Source organism: Notamacropus eugenii, chromosome 1 (genome assembly GCF_028372415.1).
Source record: "Notamacropus eugenii isolate mMacEug1 chromosome 1, mMacEug1.pri_v2, whole genome shotgun sequence".
Classification (NCBI taxonomy): Eukaryota; Metazoa; Chordata; class Mammalia; order Diprotodontia; family Macropodidae; genus Notamacropus; species Notamacropus eugenii.
Genome location: NC_092872.1, coordinates 7469539 through 7478635, shown reverse-complemented (window position 1 = coordinate 7478635; position 9097 = coordinate 7469539). Strand labels below are relative to the sequence as shown.

General features: G+C 41.5%; 1 protein-coding gene across 1 annotated transcript in view; it reads left to right on the top strand.

Annotated features, from left to right (window-relative positions):
* The first annotated feature begins 1035 nt into the window (after nucleotides 1-1035).
* The window catches only part of ARIH2 (ariadne RBR E3 ubiquitin protein ligase 2), a 57738-nt gene continuing 49676 nt past the window's right edge, over nucleotides 1036-9097 (top strand). The window contains exons 1-2 of the mRNA XM_072651697.1: nucleotides 1036-1217; nucleotides 8576-8636. The gene's annotated coding sequence lies outside the window, so the exon portion shown is untranslated. The remainder of the gene's footprint in view (nucleotides 1218-8575; nucleotides 8637-9097) is intronic.

Below are 9097 nucleotides of genomic sequence, written 5' to 3'. Positions count from 1 at the left end.
TGCTCTGAAAGAGGACAGTCTAAAAGGGTAGACAACATGCAAACCACTATATACAACAAACAAGGTATGTACAGGATAAACTAGGGGTAGTCCTCGAAGACAAAGCACTAAGAATTAAGACTCAGAAAAGCTTCTTACAGAAGGTAGGATTTTAAGTGAGAACTAAAGGAAGCCAGGGGCCATCTCCAGTAGTCCTGATCTATATCTGGCCATTGGCCCCAGATGACTCTGGAGGAAAGTGAGGCTGGTGACTTTGCAAAGCCCTCCCTTACTTAGAGCCAATTCACCCGAGGTCAAGGTCCTCCTCTAGAAGGAAGGTCAAACAACAAAGGAAGCCTCCTCAGTGCTCAGCCCTGGGTTTGACTCATGGAAAGCAGTGTTTTCATTCATTCATTCACTCCTAAGAATTAATTTTACTGTTAAGCCCCCCTGCCCCTTTTGAAGGCAGATGGATGATCAAGTCCACCAGTAAGATAAAGGTCATCAGCTTCTGCTCACCCCCACTCTTTTGGGTAAGGGAAGCTTCAGGATGCTCTACATGGATTTTAAGCTAGGCGATGATAAGAGGTCCTGGAGGGAAAGCCTTGCTCCCTGCCTCCCTCACTTCTACCCCACCATCAGCGGTGGATGAACGTTCTTCCGCACCGCTCTCCAACTTCGTGTTTCACGGAAAGAGCGCTGCGTTCGGAGGCCCTCTGAGTGCCTGCAGCTTGCTGCCTCTGTGATCGTGCCTCAGTTTCCTCATCTGAATGAGGCCCCTGCAACCTCTAAGGTCTCTAAGATCCCAAGGCGATGACTTTTCAGCACTAGAAGAGACTGGTCTCCAGGGTAGGAAGCAGTCAGGGAAGTCTGGGGTCGGGGTGAGGGCAGTGCCTCAGACTGGGGGGGAAGGAGGGGCCCCGGCAGGACCCCCCACAGCGTTTGCTTCTCGTCATCTTCGCTCGGGAGAGCGACCGCCTCACGGGGAAAAACCCTGGAACCCGCGGGGGCAGACCGGGAAAGCTCGGCCACCCTGACCCCGGCCCCGGAAGTGACGTAACCGCGACGGGCCGTTTCCGGCTCAGGCGTCGGCGGCGTTTGCCGGAGGAAGGAGCCCGAGGGAGCCGCGTCGGTACAGTCCCCTGCGCCTCCGGTCCCTTCTTCCCAGTCCCCCGTCCGGCCCCGGCCAGGCCTGGCCCGGCCCGGGGCACATCGGCCGCGGGGACCCCGGCGTCCGGGTAAGTGCGAGAGGAGGAGCGAGTGGGCGCGCGGGGCCTTGGCCTTGGCCTTGTTTACACCTGACGGGAACCGGAGCCGGAGCCAGGGCCAGGGCCAGGCCGGAGCCAGAACGGGAGCCAGGGCGGCCTCGCCGGCTCCGACCTCTCCCCGGCGGAGGCCCGGGCCTCTCTTCGGCCCTACCCGGGGCAGCCCGCTCGGCATGACACCCCGTGCCCCCCAGACCCGGCCGGGCTGCCAGCACCAGCCTCCCCCGCCCCGGGCCCAGCTCGTTCTCTCTTGGGGTAGTTAACTGCCGGCCACTGGCCCTTGGTCCACGGTCAAAACCCTGGTCAGGTCTGGGAGGCGGTGGGGAGGGGGACACGTGTGTATGTGTGTAGACGGGGGCATGGGGGGCGCTTCCCTTCCTCCCGGGCCCTCTGTCTGGCTCCCCCCTGCAGCTCCTTTTCCTTTGAAACGTGTGGAGGGTTCAGGGTTTCTGGGGAGATGCCCTCCGGTTAGGGTTAGCCTCTTGTTTAGGGAAGTTAGACCCGTTCTCCTCCTACACCCCCCTCCCCCCAACAGTCCCCACCTTTTTTGTGTGCCTTTAGAGATCCTTAGGAGATCGTGGCTTGAACTGGCCCTACCTAGTCGGTGTCTGCTGAATGTTTTAAGGAGTTAAGCCCTCTTTATGAATCCTAGTTTCTGAGGTTTCCCCTGAATAAAACGTCCATGCCTGTAAACCAAACATCAGTGAAAGTGACAGGCCTGGCTCTCGGATTGCCGGAAAACAAAACGACACATTGTTGTCTCCTAAGTGTGAAATGTCAAGTTTCTTCCTATGGGGGGCTCTATATGGGGCATTTTGTTCTTAGAAATGTACATTTGCTCTTCGTTGCTCCTGACTCTTACCCATTACCCTTATTGCCATTTTGTATATATTATTCACATGTTGTCCAGCACAGTGCCTGGCATATAGTAGGCACTTAATAACGCTTGTTGATTGACTAAAAAAAACTTTGTAACTGTTTTCAGAAAGAATAAACTTTTGGTTCTGAAAAGTGAGTAAAATAGGCTACAAAGTGAATAATGGCCTCGGTGGGCAGTGGGCAAGAAAAGTTTGACTCAGTTACCAATTCAGATTCATTTTTATCACTTTTACTTGTCAGGTGGGTCTGTTTTGGTCATGTGATAGGAAATGGCCTGGTTCTTCTATCCCTGTCAAGCTGGGAAACTAAGTTGTTGAATCATAGTTTTTTTTTCTGGCCTAGATTTTTTTCTCTGCAAAATAGAGAAATAGGTATCCTCTGGAAAACGGATCAGTTAGTACTAGCTTTTTCAGATATTGAAGTTAGTTAACCTTTTCAGATTAAAAAACATACATTTCTCAGGGTTGGTTGTTTTTTTTCTTTTGGTTAATCTTGGAATGATTTATGGGCTCAAAGCCAGATTTAGTGATGGAATTTAGAAGTGGGTATTAAGTCTCTGAACTTTGTTGCATTGTGTTTTGGCATTTCCAGGTCTTTATTTTATTTCTTTGTGGGAAATAGGGTCAGTATATCTTGAGTGTCACCCATTTAGGTGTGTGAAGCTGAAAAGTTTCTAGTGTGCATTGAAACCTTGGGAGATTGGCCTATCTGTAGTGGTGGTGCATGTCTGAAATCCCTGCTACTGGGATTCTCAGCTTCTGTAGGGTTAGAACCATTCTGGTGTCTGCAAGGATTCTGTCATCAATACCATCCTCCCATCCCCAGTGCTAGCAGGATGTCTAAGGAGGGATGAACTGACCCAGATCTGAAAAATGGAGCCAATTAAAATTTAGTGACCAATCACTATTGGCATCAGTGTGGGCATAGCCACTGCCCTTCCAACCTGAACCACATAGGTAGAGCTAGTCTCTAAAAAACAAACCAACCTAGAGAGGGAACACAATAGAATTTCGACGTATTATTACTTGTGTTGATTGGTAATAGTACTTGTCTCTTCTGTTGTGCTCTCTGGTTCCTTAAGGAAAATGCAGGGTATGTGCAAAGCAAAAATATATCTTAATTTGTTATAAAAGTGAAAGATTTTTATGTGTGATTTCTGAATTTTTATTTATGTATGATTTCATAGGTTTAATGAGGTTCCTCAAATGAACCATGTAATTGATTATGTGAAAATATTTTGTTTTGTTTTGGATTTTTATTTCATCAGCATCAAGAGCATGCTTACTAGCAAACAGATGTAATTTTTATTGACATAGTATGCATGTATATTCTTAGTTTACTCCCCTGTGGTTCTATTCACTGTTTTCATGATTTCTGAGATCAGAACATGATTGCCATTGTGCTGTATATTTTGTCTTCATGCTTAGACTGTAAACTTCCTAAGGGCAACAATTAATGAAAGTATTTGTATCCCTAGCACTTAGCATTATGCTTGATACATGCATTTATTTCATTGGTATATGTATTTTAGTTTGGCTCTATGATCTCAGTGAACCCCAAGGAAAATGACCTTTGTGCTGGAAGTGACAAAACAAAAATGATTAACATGTAGTTGATACCCAAGATAAATAAGGAGTTAGTGATGCAGGAGATAGAGTGCTAGGCCTGGAGTCAGGAAGAAAGACTCAGCTCCCTGAACTTCCTGAGTTCCAATCCGTCCTCAGATACTTAATAGTTGTATGATCCTGGGCAAGTCACTTAACCCTATTTGCCTCAGTTTCCTCATCTGTAAAAAAGAACTGGAGAAGACAAATTGCTCCCAGTATCTTTGCCAAGAAAACTCTATAACAGGTCATAAAGAGTTGGAGAAGACTGAAAAATGACTGAAGATCACCACCAATTCATTGATGAATTCAAGTCACCTGTAGTATTGAACTGGTGGATGTGACTACAGGGTCACTGTCTGATACTTGAAAGATCATGGCAAAGGAGAAAGACAAATGTCCTGATTTTTAAAAAAAAGGGGAACAGAATCTGCAAGCCATACACCAATGAGTTAAACTTTGATTCTGGGGAAAGTTATAGAATTGATTATTAAAGAGCTATTTGCAGAACATCTAGAAAGGAAAGTGATTACAAAAAACCAGCATTACTTCATTGAAGTGGCTATGAGGTGATGAGGTGCACTGTAAAGAGGAAGACATGAGTTTGAATTCTCCCTCAGACACGGGCTAGCTTTATGACCCTGGGAAAGTATCTGAAAATGAGGATATTAATAGCATCTGCCTCCCAGAGTGATTGTAAGGATCAAATGAGATAATTGTAAAGTGCTTTACAAACCTTAAAGTACCATATAAATGTTAGGCATTATTCTCAAGAACTAGTCATGTGAGATTAACTTCATTTCCTTTTTTGACAGGATTAATAAAATGGTAGATGAATGCTATGAATATAGTTTATCTCGAGTTTAGCAAAGATTTTAATAAAGTGTCTTTTATTGTGGAGATGAAGAGATATATACCTGAAATTGCAAACAGATGGATTCAGAACTGAGTGTGTGGCTGAATTGAAAATAATTGTTGATTGTGTCATATAGCTAGGAGGGCTCCAGTGAAGTGCTCCAGGAATCTGCTTGGCTCTGTGCTGGTTAAACGTTTTTATTACTGACTGGAATACAGGCAAAGATGGAATGGTTATCAACATTTCAGGTTACACAAAGCTGAAAGAAAGAGCTAACATACTGGGTAATAAGATGTTGAAAAGATCTTGGCAAGCTAAAACATTAGGCTGAATATAGGAAGGTGGAATTCCATAGATGGGGGTTAGACAGTAGTTATTTTGAAAAAGATCTGGGTTTAGTGAACTGCAAGCTCATAATGATTCAGTGTGATTCAGGAGCATGACTTCTAATAATAAGGAAGTGATAGTCCTACTGTACCCTGACCTAGTCATATTTCATTGTGTTCAGTTCTGGGTACCACAGTTTAAGGAGAACATTGACAAATTGGAGGGCATCCAAGATATTGAAGGGTTTGGAGTATATGGCATATGAAGATCAGTTGAACTGGGAATATTTAGGCTAGAGAAAACTTGAGGGAGACATAATAGCTGTGTTCATATATTTGAGAAACTGTCATATGAAGAAGTGGTAGACCTTGGAAGTCTTCAAGCAAAGGCTGTATTACCATTTTTCAGATATATTGTGGACTAGGTGGCTACTGAGATTCCCTTCCAGGTTATAAGTTGTTATTCAAGTGAGATAAAGTTCTACCAATGCAGATTAGCAACTGTTCTGCAACTCACAGTCTTAAAACAGTTGTCTAGGAATACTAGGAGGATGGGTGACTTATCTAGGGTCCTACAGCCAGCATGTGTCAGAGGTAAGACTTGAACTCAGGTCCTTCTGTTTGGAGGTCCACCTTGTATTCACTACTATGTTGTCTCTGTGGTCAAGTGCCTGAACCCTTTATGTGCCCCTGGTTTGAGCCTACTATTAAATATAGCTGCAGTATGTCATGCTTAGAACTGTAGTTCTTTTTAGTCTGAGATGAACCAGTAACAAAGAAATAGATGTGGATGACCTTGTAAGAGAACTTAAACTTTTCATATTTTTATGAAAAATTATGAAATTATATATATAAATATATATACATATATATTTAAAGGTTCTTTGAATCCCTAAATTGAAACTATAAAGCCTTAGGTCTTTCCTTTTTTCTCTCCTCTTTCTCTCTCCTTTCTTTTCTTTTCTTTTTTAATTACGGTACTTGAATGATTTCTCAAAAGTCTATCAAGAATCTTCTGTATTTGGTTCAGAGGAAGAACATTCAAATTTGGGTTGTGTCACCTATGGGTTTGTGTCTCTTAAAGGATTCTTTTGTGAAGTTTAGAGGTCGATCCAGAAAAGCAGGATGATTTTGAAACTGTATTGAATCTATTATATACTTTTTAAAAACAAGCTATGTGTAATAGATTGATGATTTCCTTGTGATGTTCTTTTTGTATATGGAAACATTTGATTATTGATGTTGGTCAAATTCAGAACAACCAAAAAAAATCCTGAAAATTTCTTCCTGTCTCGTGGTATTAGGGAGAAGAAATAGTCAAGGTTTTTGGAAAGGTAAATCTTCCTTTACTACATAGTTTTGAGGGAAGCACCATTAATTTGTATATGATGTTCCGTTAGTTTCTTAGTAAAAGTGACAAATGAAAAGTTGTAATAGAATTTTTTTTCCTGCTGTTTGAAAATATGACCTCTCAGGCCATTGTCAGGACTTCAATCTTGGTTTTCCTCCAGTTCAGATTTGCTTCTATCTCTTTGAAGTGTTTTTATTTATAAAGAAGCTATGAAGGTTAAGCTGGCAGAAATAAACTTTTTCCTTGGATAATTAATGTTCAATTTAATTGGATCACATGAAGTGTAATTATGAGTTCCCAGTTGGTTTGTCTGCAAAAGGTTTAGATTCTCTGTAACTGAAAATGGTGGTAATACGATGCAGAGGAGTGAGTATATATAGGTGTGCCTTGTAGATAACATATTGCTACCCTAAATGAAAAATCTTGTAAAAAGTTTCTATTATAGAATGCTTTATATTTTAAAGTAAAATTTTGTCAGGGTAGAAGGTAAGTTCTTCAGTTACAGCAACATACTGAAAATTTTGGACTATGATAGAAGGAGTATTCCTCAGTGAGACCCTCTATTTTAAGTCACTCACAACTTAATCTGAAACATTCAATGCCTTGTTATATAATTTTGTTCTTATCCTCAAAGGGATTGTTTGAGTTGGTGGCTAGTTTTAGAAGTTTAAGCAATGTTAGTAGAAAAAGGAAACAGAGTATTGGTCAGTTGTTTTCCTTAGTTTACTTTTCCATCTTGTTTTTTGAGTAAGCTATGGAACCATTGAGAAGTCATATGGCAAAGTGAACAAGACAGCTGACTTCTGAGACTGGAAGACTTTGGTTCAAGTTTTACCTCTGACACATTGTGACTGTGACCCTGAGTGAATCACTTAACTTTATAGTAATCTAGACAACTCGGTAAGTTGTAGAGAAGGCACTGACTTGCATTGGTATATGGGAGCACTCCAGTCAGTGGAATCATAGGTCTAGTTCCAATTCAAAGAACCATTATTAATTACTATTTTCAGAAACTAGTGACTTAGTCAACAAGCATTTTACTGGGTGGTAGATTTTCTAATTACTTAGTTCTGAGTTTTCACAAAGAAGGGTGAAAATTCTCTATTCCCTCAAGGAGTTCGCATTCTAATGGGGGAAGAAAACATGCTCAAAGCTGTATAGTAGAAATGGTCAGTAATCTAAGAGGACCAAGAAAGGTCTCTTTTAGAAGGTGAGATTTGAGCTGAGTCTCAAGGGAAGTCAGGTGTCAGAGAGAGTGAAAGAGCATTCCAGGCACCATGGACAACTTGTGAAAAGGCATGGAGCCAGGAGGTGGAATGTCACGTGTGAGGAATGGTGAGAAGTCCAGTGTTGTTGGATCATAGAGGAAGTATGAAGAGGAGGGCAAAAATATAAGAAGACCGGGTTGTGAGAGGCTTTAAAAGCCAGAGGATTTTATTTTTTATTCTGGAGGTGACAGGGAGCCACTGGAGTTCTTGTGCTCTGGGAAAATTACTGGAAGCTGAATTGAGAGATGGATTTGACTGGGGAGAGACTTAAAGCAGGCAGAATAACCCTTGCAGTAGTTCAGGCTGATGAGGGCCTGCAGCAGGGGTTGGATGTGATATATGGTGGAAATGACTGAGCAGGGAAAAGGGGGTTAGGGAAGATAAACAGTTCAGTTTTCAATAGGTTATGATTTGAGATGTCCAATGGGCAGTTGGAAATGTGAGACTAGACCTTACTAGAGATGCTGGATAAATAAGTCTGAAAACTATGCATAGATTAGAGAATTGAACACATGATTCTTGTTGAGATCACCAAGCAAGATGTTATAAAGCAGGGCTTCTTAACCTTTTTTGTGTCATGGACCCTTTGGCAGTCTGAAGCCCATGGACCCTTTCTTAGAATGATGTTTCTAAATGCATAAAATAAAATACATAGGATTATAAAGGAAATCAATTTTAATGAATAAAGATCTAATTTTCTCCCATCCAAGTTCATGGATCCTTTGAGCATACATGGACCCCAGGTTAAGAACATCTGGTATAGAGGCAGAAGAGAAAAGGACCCAGGACAGTCCCTTGGGGGCATGATCTGTCGAAAGATCCAACAAAGGAGACCAAGGAATAGTTAGACAGGAAGGAGAAGAACTAAGAGAGGGCAGTGCCATGAAAACCTAGAGATGAGAGAGCATCCAGAAGATTAACATTGACAATGTATGATCTCTCTCTGTCCCCTTTTTAGATAACCCTTTGTCTTGCATTAAACGTCAGTACACTGGTGCCTTTCAAAAAATTGTGTTGATGTAATCCTTTCTTCTCTTCTGATTTTAGATGGAAATCATACAGTATAGAGTGTTTGGGTGACATCTACTTGACAGATCTCAAGAAACCGGTACTTGCTTTTTATTTTGTTTACCATGATTAATTGTGATGAATATCAGTGACTTGTCCTACCCTTTTATCACAGGTCTATTAAAAATCAAATGTAAATACTATAACGTAACATATAATATATATAGTACTATACTCATATATGTAATACTATAAAAATACTATACAAGTTACTATGATTGTATGAGCCTTAAAGCTGTGCGTAGCAAACTCAGCTGAAAAGTTTATATTGTATAGGGTATCCCAGAAGTCTTGGTACCATTTTAACCAATTAAAGCTTTAATAGCATTAAAGCTTTAATGGCACTAAGACTTTTGGGACATCCTGTATTCTAAGCATCAGGCCATAATCTTTTAGGCAAACTGTATTTGAAATTGTTAGAAACTCATTTTCCATTATTTTACATGTTTGATAAAATATCCTTTCTATGAAAATGAGGTGCAGCGTGGAGTAGTGGATAGT